The sequence below is a fragment of the Phocoena phocoena genome, chromosome 9, assembly GCF_963924675.1.
Source record: "Phocoena phocoena chromosome 9, mPhoPho1.1, whole genome shotgun sequence".
NCBI classification, from domain to species: domain Eukaryota; kingdom Metazoa; phylum Chordata; class Mammalia; order Artiodactyla; family Phocoenidae; genus Phocoena; species Phocoena phocoena.
In genome coordinates, this window is record NC_089227.1 from 38,363,478 (window position 1) to 38,376,560 (window position 13,083).

The 13,083-nt window shown below is 42.3% G+C and overlaps 1 pseudogene; it reads left to right on the forward strand.

Annotated features, from left to right (window-relative positions):
* Nucleotides 1–7,711: 7,711 nt before the first annotated feature.
* Nucleotides 7,712–8,946, forward strand: LOC136127895 (transcription factor IIIA-like; annotated as a pseudogene).
* Nucleotides 8,947–13,083: the final 4,137 nt, after the last annotated feature.

Sequence of the window (13,083 nt, forward strand, 5' to 3'; positions counted from 1 at the left end):
CCTCATCTTGCAACTTCCCTTGTAGTTGAACGTGAGACATTGCTTAATGGAATCTGGGCAGAGGGGAAGCATTCATGTACATGAAGACTTAGGCCTGTTTATTGCCTGGAGTCTTCTGTGGGTAGGAGAAAAGGTAGAACAGTCCACCATTGCAGAGAGACCTGAGGGGGTGAAGTGGCTTGCATTCCTGCTGTTGGAAATGACAAGGGTTCATAGGCCAATGGATGCAGAATAGAGTAGCCCAGCTCAAGTCTTCTTAAATGTGCCCCGTGAAAGAGGGAAGCTGCCAACAAGAGTCCCCAGAGCCTAGCTTCCACACTACAATCCTATGCATTGTGGAGATCCCCCCCGGCCCTCTGAAAAGTCCACACATATGCCCTAAGAGAGCAAACATATAGGAATGCTGTCATGAAAGACAACAAAGGCCTGACTACAAAAATATAAGGAAAGACTGTTGCCCCTCTTCCTCCAATTCCCCCTTTCTCACCTCAGTACAAGAGGAAGCAGAAAAGGAAGGAGGAGAAGGATAAAGGAAAGTGAAGTAAAAATGCCTTTTCTCACGGGAAGACTTTGAGCCATGGGCCAGTCTTGAGTTGTGGAGGAGAAACAAGCTTTGAATAGAATTAGAGATTGAAGCTCTGATTTAGACTGGATTGATCTTTTGAATAAAGTTGACTGAGGGTGAGTCATAATGATTGAAGAGGAAATAGAAGTGACTTGGAAGTTATGAGACTTGTATAATGTTCCATCAGGGAGCAGGGAAGCATCAAAAAGGAATGACAAGTGGAATCGTTGCTTAAAAATAAAGAGACTTCCAGAACACATTTCCATCAAATTTAGTTCACTCCGTAAACCAGTCAATCTCGTAAGATGTGGGATAGAACAGTTAGGGCTTGAGATCAGACCTCCCATATTGCTTTCAGGTTTTCTGGGCTCTGATATCCTTAGAAATCACACTAACATGAGAATTTAGTCTCTCGTATCTTTTATTTCCATTGAATGTGCTTCTATAATACATTGTACAGTGCAGTGACTTTAGTGGTCATCTGTCAGTTCTCTTCCTGCTTTACAAAATCAGATTAACTTTAGATTTCCTTGGTAGGTGTTTTCTCATTTTATTGTTTCAATTTCTGGTTTGCCTAACTTGCCACACTTTGTTCTTGCTTGGAAATTTTTCCATTTTCTCATGTAATAGTCAAACGGGAGAGAGACATGGGATGATGAGAAGTTATAAGATATACTTTTAGGAGCAAAATTTAGAGTATCTTTGATAACACAAAGACAATATTTGGGACTTCCCTAGTGGCACAGTGGTTAAGAATCTGCCTGCCAGTGCAGGGGACATGGGTTTGTTCCCTGGTCCAGGAAGATCCCACATGCCACAGAGCAACTAAACCCATGAGCCACAACTACTGAGCCTGCGCTCTAGAGCCTGCAAGCCACAACTACTGAGTCCACTTGCCCCAACTACTGCTACTCACCGTAGTTGCAGTGAGCCCACGCACTGTGACTACTGAAGTCTGCATGCTCTAGGGCCCGCGTGCTGCAACTACTCAACCCAAGTGCAGCAACTCCCGAAGCCCACGCACCTAGAGCCCGTGCTCCGCGACAAGAGAAGCCACCGCAATGAGAAGCCCACGCACCGCAATGAGAAGCCCACGCACCACAAGGAAGAGTAGCCCCCACTAGCCACAACTAGAGAAAGCCCGCACACAGCAACAAAGACTCAGTGCAGCCCAAAAAATAAATACTAAATAAAATTTTAAAAAAAGAAATAGTGAAAAAAAACCCCAATATTTTTGTTTCTTTAGGGTTTATGCTTTTAACCTAAGGAGAGAAGGAGTAAAGGAGTCATTACTTTGTCTGAATGGTTTCTTGAAAAATTTAAGGTGTCTTGAATGTCATCCAATAAAGAGACTGTCGATTTAAATAACTCAATCATGGTTATATGAAATAGATGGAGAATCACAATGGGAAAGGGAAAACCTATGTTCAGTCATTAAGTGGCCTTAGGACATTTAGAAGATAATTAAATAAAAGCGTCTCCTAAACCTGAGGCAAATTTAAACACTAAATATTAGTAAAGCTGTCATACAAACTGTCTTTAAAGAAGGAAAGCTCTCTTCCCTTTCCTGTACTACTTGGAAATTATAAGAATCAGCATGTCTCAACTTTCCGTTTCAAGCTTCAAATTTTATTCCCCCACCAAAAAAGAAAAAAAATCCAAGGCGTTTAAACTGAAATATGTCAGGTTTAAGGATGGAATTCTCTCGCTATTCTAGTTAAATGTCATGAAAAGCATATCTGTCCATCAAAAATGCTTTCAGCCTACTATATATGTGTCATTGCAGGATGGTAAAGATCTATTCTTTTCCCTGTTATAAAATAAGCAGTTCAGCAACAGAGTCAGATTGTCAAATCTGGTTGGGATCTTAGGGCTTGTCTAGATCACTCCCCGTGTGGTTGAACTCAGTAGTCCAAGGTTTCTCATCTGCTCAGTTACAGGATTTGAATCACTGACCATTTCTGCTGACTCCTCTCCAGTATACCCATTCTCTCTGGAGAGCATTTGTAATTTGTATCCTGGTTCCAAATAGCATACACATTCTTTCCCCAACCCCAGATACTCCCACCCAAAAATACCAAATAAATTTTGGAATGAATTTTATTTTTCTAAATATTTTTTAGTTTCAAAATTCACAATCATGTTGCTTTGTGAAGTACCTTTTCCCCTCCATTTTTTGTCTCCCTATTTCTTCTGCTCTAAGCCTTAATTCCTTAATTATTTACACATTTGAGCATCTTTGGACGGTATTGTGGCCTAGAAGCTGGAGGTCAGTTTTAGGGGAAATAGGACAATCTGTAGGAAGATGACAAAACAGAGAACTTAGACAATTTGACCCATTTCCCAGTCGCTCAATGTGCTTCCAAGGTTGTTGTATTTTGTGTCAAATTGGCTACTCGTACCAGCATGAAAATAAGATAATTTTGATCATGTTTCCGTAATCATTTCTGAATTAGATAGGGGAAGCTTAAGTCCTTTAGCAATAGACTCCGAATTTAATGGCTGAAAAAAGAGACATAAAAGACTTTTGTTTCTTTTTGCGTAGTAGTCTAGGACAGCACTTCTCAAAGTATAAGAAAGAAAATTGTCAGGAAAGTAGATTCTCGAGCCCCACTCTAGATCTGCTGAATCAGAAACTCTGGTGTAGAGGGCCAGCAATGTGTGTTAAACTTTCCAGGTGTTTCTGATGTACATTAAAGTCTGTGGGAAAATTTTTCAGCCCAAGGAGATGTATGTTTATGACAGTGAAAGGGGGTTATCTCTGCTTCACTTAGTCGTTCAGAGATCTGAGCTGACTATATCTTTGCCATGTTCGACTTGCCCCCACGAAACAGGTAAGAGCACAGAGCAGGATATGTGGGAAGTTTCATAGGACCATTGTAGTGCTTCTTACCTAACTTTGGGGGGAATTTCAGCAAATGGCCACAGCGAGCTGCAAGAGAAGCTGAAAAATGTAATGAACTGGTCATATTATGTCCAGTTACTACTAAAGAAAGGAGAAGGGACTTTGGTGGATAGTCTATGCAACAGTCATCAGGTTTGCTGGTGATGTGTTTCATCTCTTTTCTTCTTAAATTCCTACTGATGTTGCTTTCGCTCAGGTACTTTAATTCTGGCATTGTACAAGAGTATTGCATCATGGGAGCTAAAGTAAGAGGGTAATACAAGAAAGAGTAAACAGTTAGCAGTGCCAGATGCTGCCGAGAAATCAATGAAATGAGCACTAAAAATGTCCCCTAGATTTGGCCTGGGGCCAAAAAATGGAGGCCATTGATGACCTTAGGAAGGATTGTTCCATAAATAAATGGTACAAAAGCTGTGTTGGCATAAATTACGTTAGTAAATGTATAGGAGATGAAAAAACAAAGACAGCAAAACATAATTTTTTTAAAAGAGATTAACAGTGGAATGGCAGAGAGATAGGGCTGTAAGTAAGGATGATATGGGATAGAGGCGTAGGAATGATTCCATATAGATGGAAAAGATCTAGTTGAGAAGGTTTGGTTGAATATTCAGGAAAGGGAAGTTGGGTAATACTATTGAAAAATTATAATGGGGTCCAAACACACAGATGGGAGGAGTTACCCTAGATAGGAAAAGAAAAACTGCCTCTAATGTAACAGGAAAGAAAGAGGAAGGAGGGAAAGAGAAAAAAAAATTGAAGTAATAATTGGGGAAATTGAGAGATGAAGTTTCTAGATTAACACAGATGGATTGCTGAGCAGTATGAAGTATGTAATTGAAGTTACTTTGCACAACTCTACATAAAATCATCGTAGTAGCCTGTTAATGTTATATTGGGTTGCTATATTAATTTGGCTGCTATAAGCCCTAAAACTTACATTTATTGGAGTGTGTCTGTTAATTTTTTAGAAACATTTAAAAACTGACCAAGAGTAGGGAAACTATGATATTTTATTTTTGCCTAACCCTGCTGAATTAATCTGTGGTAAGATTTCCTTAGTCAGCAGGTTCATTACAAATATAGCACTTTGTGAAATTCAGTAACTCTCTTAAGGCTTCAAAATGAACACTCATATGGGAGGTTTTTAAGAGCTGACATCATTTCTCCGTATTTTATTGGAATTTTAGAAAATTCTGGAATCTCGTCAAATGAACCAGTATTTCATGTTTATAAAAAAGTAATTAAGAAAATTGTGCCTAATTTAAACATGCAGTTTATGTGCCAAGAAATGGAAAAAAAAATAGGCCTTTGTCAATCATTAAACAAATTTTTTAAATTAAATCTCTAGGTGCCTATAAATTGTGAAGGGACCTGGATATTTATCCAGTGCCAGGCTTTCAGTGCGGCTGCTGTCGGCCTCTGAGTGTAGGATGCGCTTTGCTAGAGCCCACCGTGTGCTCTGAAAAGTTAACTTCACTTACCAGGCGCTCATACTCTGGGCCACGTGGCATCACCCTAATCACTGCAAGTACCAGACTAGGGATAAGCCCTACACTAAATGATTCAAATCAGCCAGTCCTCAGGAAGCCTGCAAAACCTAACTAACCCCACACTGCTTGCCAAAGCTGCCTACCTAGCTGCACCCCACAACTCTAGTTTGCTGTGACTCCCTCCCTGAGTGTCATTCCCTGTGTGGCCCTGCCCAGCAGCCATCTCTCTCAGTAGCATTAAGTAACAAAACATTCAGCCTTTCATCTGCTTGAATCAGTGTGTTGTATCCCACCATCAAAAGAATTCTTAAAGTCTTATAATACAGTTGGCACTATGGCCACAACTACTGACTCTTGGATAACTTCTTTCGAGACTGCTCTTGGCTCACTAATTGGCTCTAGACCACAGGGAGAGCAGTTTGGGATGGAATTTGAGCTTGGGCTTTGGTCTTGCAGCCTGAGGCTACTTGAGCTGTGCTTTCCAGGCTGGAAGATTTGGTGGTTCTGCTTTTAGTCACAGTCTGTGTTTGGCAGAGACCTATTCCAGGGGACTCTCCTTGATGGTGGTGGTGTTTCTTCATCATTATTTGGGGCAGAACTCTGGTTGGTCTGTGTGTTTCAGGGGACTCCTGTGCAGGAAGATGTTGGCTGGGCTCCCACCATGGGAGAGAAATGGCAGCTGGGTGTCATTTTGATGTTGCTCAGGTGTGGGTAGCACCTACCTCTCTTTGTTGCTGCGTATCTCCTTGCTGTCCACAGAGAGCTTTATGCTCCCTAGACTGTCAGGAATATCACAGGCTGCACCTTCTAAGACCAGCCACCCAACATGTAATCCAGAGGGGCCCTCTGGCTCAAGGAAACAAAGATTTCATCCCAGCAACCCCCTTCAGAACACCTGCCAGGTATCCAATTACTTAAATAATACAAGACCACTAACCATTGTGCTTGGGCCTTAGTAAGCGCCCCAACATAACATGCGAAGGGACTGATACTTCTGACACTGGGTCTTACTGCACTGTCCCAAGGAGAGGCTGCAAACCCTAGTCCTCTAGGGGTGGACTGGGAAGGCCTGGAGTAAGAGCCGGCTGCCTAAAGGCAGGCCATGAGCCCCTACCCCTCGTTTCCTATAACCACCTACATGCTTTACACTGAGTGATCAGACAGAGACAAACTGAAAACACAGGCATAGGTGCCTAGAAGCCCAAAACAGAGGGAAAATAATGGAATGAAAGGAAAAAAACCTAGATACAGAGGGAGAAAATAAAAAATGAATTATATATGTGTGTGTGTATAATATTTTTTAAACAAAGGTCCATAACTTAAAACAATTGAAAATCCAAAATTTACTAAAATAATTTCTATGACAAAAAGATAAAAAGGGTGCTGATTGCCTTTTCTGCCTCTACAGCATAGGTGCTAAATTAACTTTAACAACTGCTAAAATGCACCAGTTGACAAAGCTTCATAGATTTAATCATACTGGATCCCATATTACAGTTTTATCAGAAGATCCTACTAAATTTAAACATGGAACTCCCTATAACCCTAGGAGAGTAACTAAACATAAAATACAGGAAAAAAGGGTATTCCTTATTTTATGTTAGAGTCCCGACTAAGTTTCCCATAGTCGTAATATCTATTGCCCTAAAATATTCTATATTGGAAATAGACACTCTGAAATAATGAGTAATAAATTGAAGCTAAGTAAAGTCTTTGGCACTTAGAAACTGGCTTGACAGAAAAAGACCCAGTTAAAATATTAAAGTGGTCCAATTTAAGTTAAAACAGGGCCTTCAAGAACTCAAACTTCATATAAGACCTAATTAATAAAGGGGTGATTATGTCCACCGCCTCTCCATTTAATAGGCAAATTCGCCTGTTCTTAAAGCTTCAAAAATTGAAGGAAAAAAAAAAAAAAGAATAATGCCTCACAGTGGATTCCTGCAACTTTAATACTATGGTCCCATCCATTAAGGTCCCCATTCCCAATACCCGATATTATTAAAATTACTGATGTCATCCAATTAACAACCAGTAAATATTTTGATAGTAAAAGGTTTGGCTAATATGTTCTCTTCAGTGCCTATTTTAACAGCTTCTCAGCATCAGTTTGCCTTCGCCCCCAAGGGAAGCAATGCACCTTTTCCAGCCACCTTCTAGAGTAAGGACCTCTTTGCAATTGTACACAATCTCTGCAGACAACATCTAACTGCATCCACTGTTCTCCATCAGCACGGATATGATATTCCAGCGATGATATCCTCCTTTAAGGACGTTTGTTAACACACTCATTAAGGACATAAAACTCCAGCATCGTTTAGTCAGTGTTGCATTCTGGAGCCAATATAGTCCTTGTGTAGAGATTCTACTTACTCTGATACTGTTACTTACTAATCAGCCTGCCTTGAATGGGGCCCCCTCCAACAAAAGGCTATAAAACTGGTCCAAATTAACATCGATAGGCCCCACGGGGAAACATTCCAGAATGTACACCTGGGTAGTATGTGGGGTTGGTCCAGAGTGGTTCACTCTGGCCAGAGTCTTGGCTGCCTGAACATGGTGACCACAAGGGGCCACACGTGTGATTGTCTTCTTGGCCCTGCACGGTGCTCCCTGGGGTGCCTGGCTTTGATTTCGGGGGCAGTGTCCTTCCTGCCCGTCACTGACGTGTTCTATGCAGATGTTGTTCACTGGGATAGGCAGTAGCCCAGCCCCACCCCACCCCTGCCCTTGCTCCCTCCCCCACTCCCCATGGTCCCCAGGAGGTTCTTTTGCTCCTTACCAGACTCCAGAGCCAATCGCAGTAGGCCTGAAAGCTAGATATGCACCTGTGCAAGCACATGGGGAGAGGGCATGGGTTTGTGATAATGAAGAGTGTAGCCAAGCCATCACCAGGGACTACCCTGGGAGATGCCACATCCTGATCCACATGGGAGAACAGCTATTTATTCTTCCGAGAGTGGTTGTGATTAAAAATTCAACACAAGGGAATTCCCTGGTGCTCCAGTGGTTAGGTCTCTGTGCTCTCACTGCCGAGGGCCTAGGTTCAGTCCATGGTTAGGGAACTAGGATCCCACAAGCTGCGCCGTGAGGCCAAAAACATTTTTAAAAATAAAAATTCAGGGCTTCCCTGGTGGCGCAGTGGTTGAGCGTCCGCCTGCCGATGCAGGGGACGCGGGTTCGTGCTCCGGTCCGGGAAGATCCCACATGCCGTGGAGCGGCTGGGCCCGTGGGCCGTGGCCGCTGAGCCTGCGCATCCGGAGCCTGTGCTCCACAACGGGAGAGGCCACAACAGTGAGAGGCCCACGTACCGCAAAAAAAAAATAATAATAAAAAAATAAAAATTCAACAAAATCAAGCTTGAAGAAGCATTTTGAGTGCAAACATGAAAATCAGCAAAAACAATACGTATGCCAGTTTGAAGGTTGTAAGAAGACCTTTAAGAACATCAGCAGCTAGAAATCCATCAGTGCCAGCAGAAAAATGAATCACTGTTCAAGTGAAACCCTGAAAGAAATGGCAAGCACTTTGTTTCACCCGGCAGTCTGAAACGATGAGAAGAAAAGTCTACGAGAGCCACGTTATGTCAAAAGGGATGTTCATTGTGGCAAAAACATTTGAGAGAAACCCGCTATAAAGAAAATAACATGTGAAGTATGCCAGAAAACATTCAAGCAGAGAGGTGAGGGTAAGCAACACGTGAAAACTCGTGTCCCGGAAAGGAATGTGTGTCAGTGTCCAAGAGAAGACCATCGTGGCTGTGCAACATGCTTGGTCTCAAGAGCCATATTTTCTCTCTGCCTGAGGAAAAGCACCCATTTATGTGTGAATATGCTGGCTGGTGCAAAAGGTTTGCAATAAAACACAGTCCCACAAGGCATGCCGACATGAAGAAAATGAAAATCAAAGTAAAAGCGTCTCATGAAAAATCAAGTTGGGCCTTTCATCTCAGTGGATGTATCTCTTCTAAAAGGAAACACCAGTGAGGCTTCTTTTTGCCTAAATACAGAGAGTTACTGAATGGTATTGATCTCAGTAATTACTCTCAGCTAAATAATCAGGTTGTAGTGTTGAAAGGACTACAAACCAACAAGCTCAGTTACTTTCTCTCAGAAGCACATTTCCCTTTATTAAAAACATTGATTTAGAAAAAAAAAATTGACAGGCACTCGTGTTACTCTCCTCAGAGGCTCCTTCACTACAGAAGTTTTAGCAACCTCTTCTCACACCTCCAGGAGCCTCAGGACTCTTATGAAGGCCATAGGTTGCCTTTGGGCTTCTGATGATAGAAAGTAACCTTGGCTCTGTGCTGTACACCGTTAGAGCAAAATCACTGGCCACATACTGGTCTTTCCTAGAAATTGTGGTTCTGATGGATCCTTGAGCCTGTGACTTTCTATACCCAGTTGCCCATTATGCCTTGGGTCATAAATGCAGCACCCCTCAATCTGAGCACCTCTACTTAGACCTCCTTGATAAAGAATGGAACCAGACCTGGGCCTTCTGGAATATTCCACCTGGAGGAGGGGTTTGTCTCTCCTCTCCTCAGTTTCTTGCCAGATGCCAGGCTGCAGGATGAGGTTGCCCTTCTCCCAGTTACCTTAGCTACCTGGGGAGTCCCTTGGGATCAACTGATGGAACAGCAGTGAAACTTCATAGACTGTATGGGTGGCATTGCCACCATCATAACTGATGCTCAGCGGTATGGCGCTGCTTTCCATCTCCTAACTGGTATGTCCATGATAAAGGACAGGGCCCAAGAGTCAGAAAATTTGCCATTCCACCCCCATAGCGCTGGAGGCCAGATGTAGGGTACATAATCTTCTGGGACCCATTAACCATAGACTGTCCCATGGGCCAGGAACCTGCCCATCTGACATGTGACTCATTTGAGCCTAAACTTCTACCACTCAAAAAATCTTCATCAGTATTCAGGTTATAAGGGATAGATAATTAATCCTGGCTCTCCATCTGATTCCCTCCAGAAAATTAAAATTATTTTTCCCGGACTATTCCCTCAGACAGTGTGGGCTGCTAGGGAGCTAGGAAACTGGACTTGGTAAATAAAAATGGAGATAATATTAGGAGATAATAATAAAATCAACACCATATCCCATAATGATGAAGCCAGACAAGCCTTCATGGGTAATAATACAAGCCAGAGAAGAATTGACATCAAACAGCAAAGGTCTATCAAGTGCAGCCACACACTATTTTGTTGGTCTCATCGCTATTGGTCTGGATGCGTTCATTGGTTTGAAGTCCAGAGGCTCCAACACTCCAAGTAAACCATCGTTTTAACCAAACTTAGCAGATCCTGGAGCCCACACCCCTACAACCTGAAGTCTTCACTGGCTTGTCCATTACCAACCAAGCCAACAACTGAGGCAGAGGGCCCATGGTAATTGCCTAAATTGGAGGGCCTGCCTATAGGCTATGCTGGAGGTCAAAGCTCAGCCACAGATATTTTAATTGACAAACATACCATCCTATTAACAAGATGCACCCCAAATAGGCCATGTGATTTAAAAACCTATCTGCAGTAGAATCCCTCTCATCACCCATCTGGACAGAAACTTGGACAGTTGGGAGCTTTTAGATTTGGCCACCCTTAATCAGGGATTTAATTATGTCAGTTGGGTTCTGGTGCTTCGGTTCAATGATAGCAACTTCGTTGAGGCAAGCGTCATCTTTGCTAGTTGTGCACCCACGAAGCCTTTGTTTGAAAGATATTTATAAGTCGAGCTCCCAGGACCAAAATCACCTTGATATTTTACAAGAAGCTCAGTCTTGTTATAATACCACAGAGCCACAAAAACAAAACCCATGTTGACTTGAGTGGGTATCCACTTATAAAGGATACCCCCAGTGCCATATCCCAAACCACATTGCCCTGGACCAGGAGCTTGTTCTTGAGAAGGTATCACCCTTGATGACACTACTTGGGCCAAAGACTGCACCACTGGAAATGACTTTGCACCCTGTGACAGAAACAACTACTCCCTGGACACTGAGACCACCATACCAGCCACACCCACCAGTTGCCTCTCCTAAGATGCTGACATGAAACAGTTATTGTTGTTTTTTTTCGTTGGACATTAGGGATTCTGTATTTCCTGCGTTTGCTGTTTACTTAGCTTGTGGTATGCTCCTTGTTCTATAGCTATACTTGCATACCTAAAGGGAAATCTTATAAAGGTTACTGCTCTCTGTGCTATTAAAAAATTAATGGAAATTAGTTCTTCCCCAGGTAGGTAACTTCCTCACATTGGTCCACCCTTCAGTTGGACCTCCCACTCCCCAGGGCCTACTCCTACTTCCCTTCTCGCTCTACCTTGCCCCCCACAAGTGCCCACCCTGTGTCTACGACCACCAAAACCACCCCTTCCCCATGGCTACAAACAAGTACGACTCACCTATACCTTGCTGAACTAGCAGTTCACACTCTCCATCAACAAAACTGCTGTACCTACCACCTTGACTCAAGGGATACACCAAGATATTATTATCGAAAACTACATAATTCATACTGTCACACACCTTACAAGTCCACCATGATCTTGTTAGAGACCCCCAAACTTCAGATCTGTTTTTGCCATATAAACAGTAAACTTGGATACGGTTGACCTATTTATACTTCTACTTGTCTCCCTCCTTCTGACTGCCATAATAAAATGTTTTCCTAGGCAGTTTAGGGGCATTTATATGCCACTCTGTAAAAGTCTCCTCTACTACTTGGGCTACTGGAATTCTTCAGATAATTGAACTCAAAACGGATGCCAAGACAACAAGAGGTCAACTGTAAGAGAGGTTTGTTTTTGCGCTGTCTTGACCCAGTTTTCAGGACCTGACTAAAAGCTGGTCAGTTCTGCTTCTTGAGTGGCTGATTAAGTCCACAATCCAGCCACCTCCCTTATCAGGCTCTCACATTCAGGATCACGGTGCATCCATGCTAACTGCTTCAGGGTCAGGAACCAGACAAAACTGAGGACCGTCCCTATGCCCTGAGCCTGAAAAATCATCCAAATTAGCCAACCCACAGGGATCCCTCCGAGCCTCGCTGACTCTCTCCCCTTTATCCCCTACAGCTATAGCTTGCTGATACCTGCTGGGGTGGTAGAGAGGGCAGTTCTTCTGTGTCCCTGTCTGGCAGCCATCTCTCCTCTGGAGTGCTAAATAGCAGACTTCTCCCTTTCATCTATCCAAATGTCCATGTGTTCTGTTCCTCTATCAAAAAGATCTTTAAATCTCATAAAACATGTAGTTCGTTTTCTTTTACTATAAATCAATGACAGGAATGTTTCAGCCAAATCTGAAGTTTCTAAATTCTTAGAATTGCCCCAAAGCAAAAATAAGTCACATCAAGTTGCTGAAAAATTAGATAAGACATTTCTACCTCCAATAAAGCCATGTAATGTAAATGTCAAAGAAACCTAAATGTCAAAAGAAGATTAAACTCTTATAGGCATTGATTCATCATAATCATTTTCCTTTTTTGTCTTAGTATTTCTTCTGTCCTTCTGTTCAAACCGGTTTTATCTGTTCCCTGTAACCTCAATTTCTTTGAGTCATCGGTATTCTAGAATTGCACTCTTCGATACACTAGCTCCTAGTCAAAGTTAAATAAAATAAAATTGAACGATTTTTTCCTTAGGTACACTGACCACATTTCTAGGTCTCAGTAGGCACGTGCTACTAGTTGTGACTGTGTTGGTGGGTGCAGAAGAGAATTTCCTGCAGAGCAGAGAGTCCTATTGGACAGTTCTCTTCTGCAATACCAGTGCCTAGTAATGCCCTCAACTACTTCCAGTATTATTTGTAGGAATAATTTTATGGAGTATATCAGGTATTTTAGGTGAATGTTTGCTAGTTGAAGGATAAGATAGGACAATCTAGGAGGAAAAGTGATGAGAAGTAAGAAAACATGCAGTTAGGGAAAAAAATCATCTTTAAGCTAAAGAAGACAGATATACCAATTATGATAAAAGATTCTGTGCAATCTTGATATCTCAAATCTTTTTGAATTCATCTTTCTTTCTCTTTTCCTTTTTTTTTTTTTTTTCCTACCAGAGAGTGTGTTATCTTGGATTTGATCTCTTCTGGGTGGTAAATGTTTTCCTGGG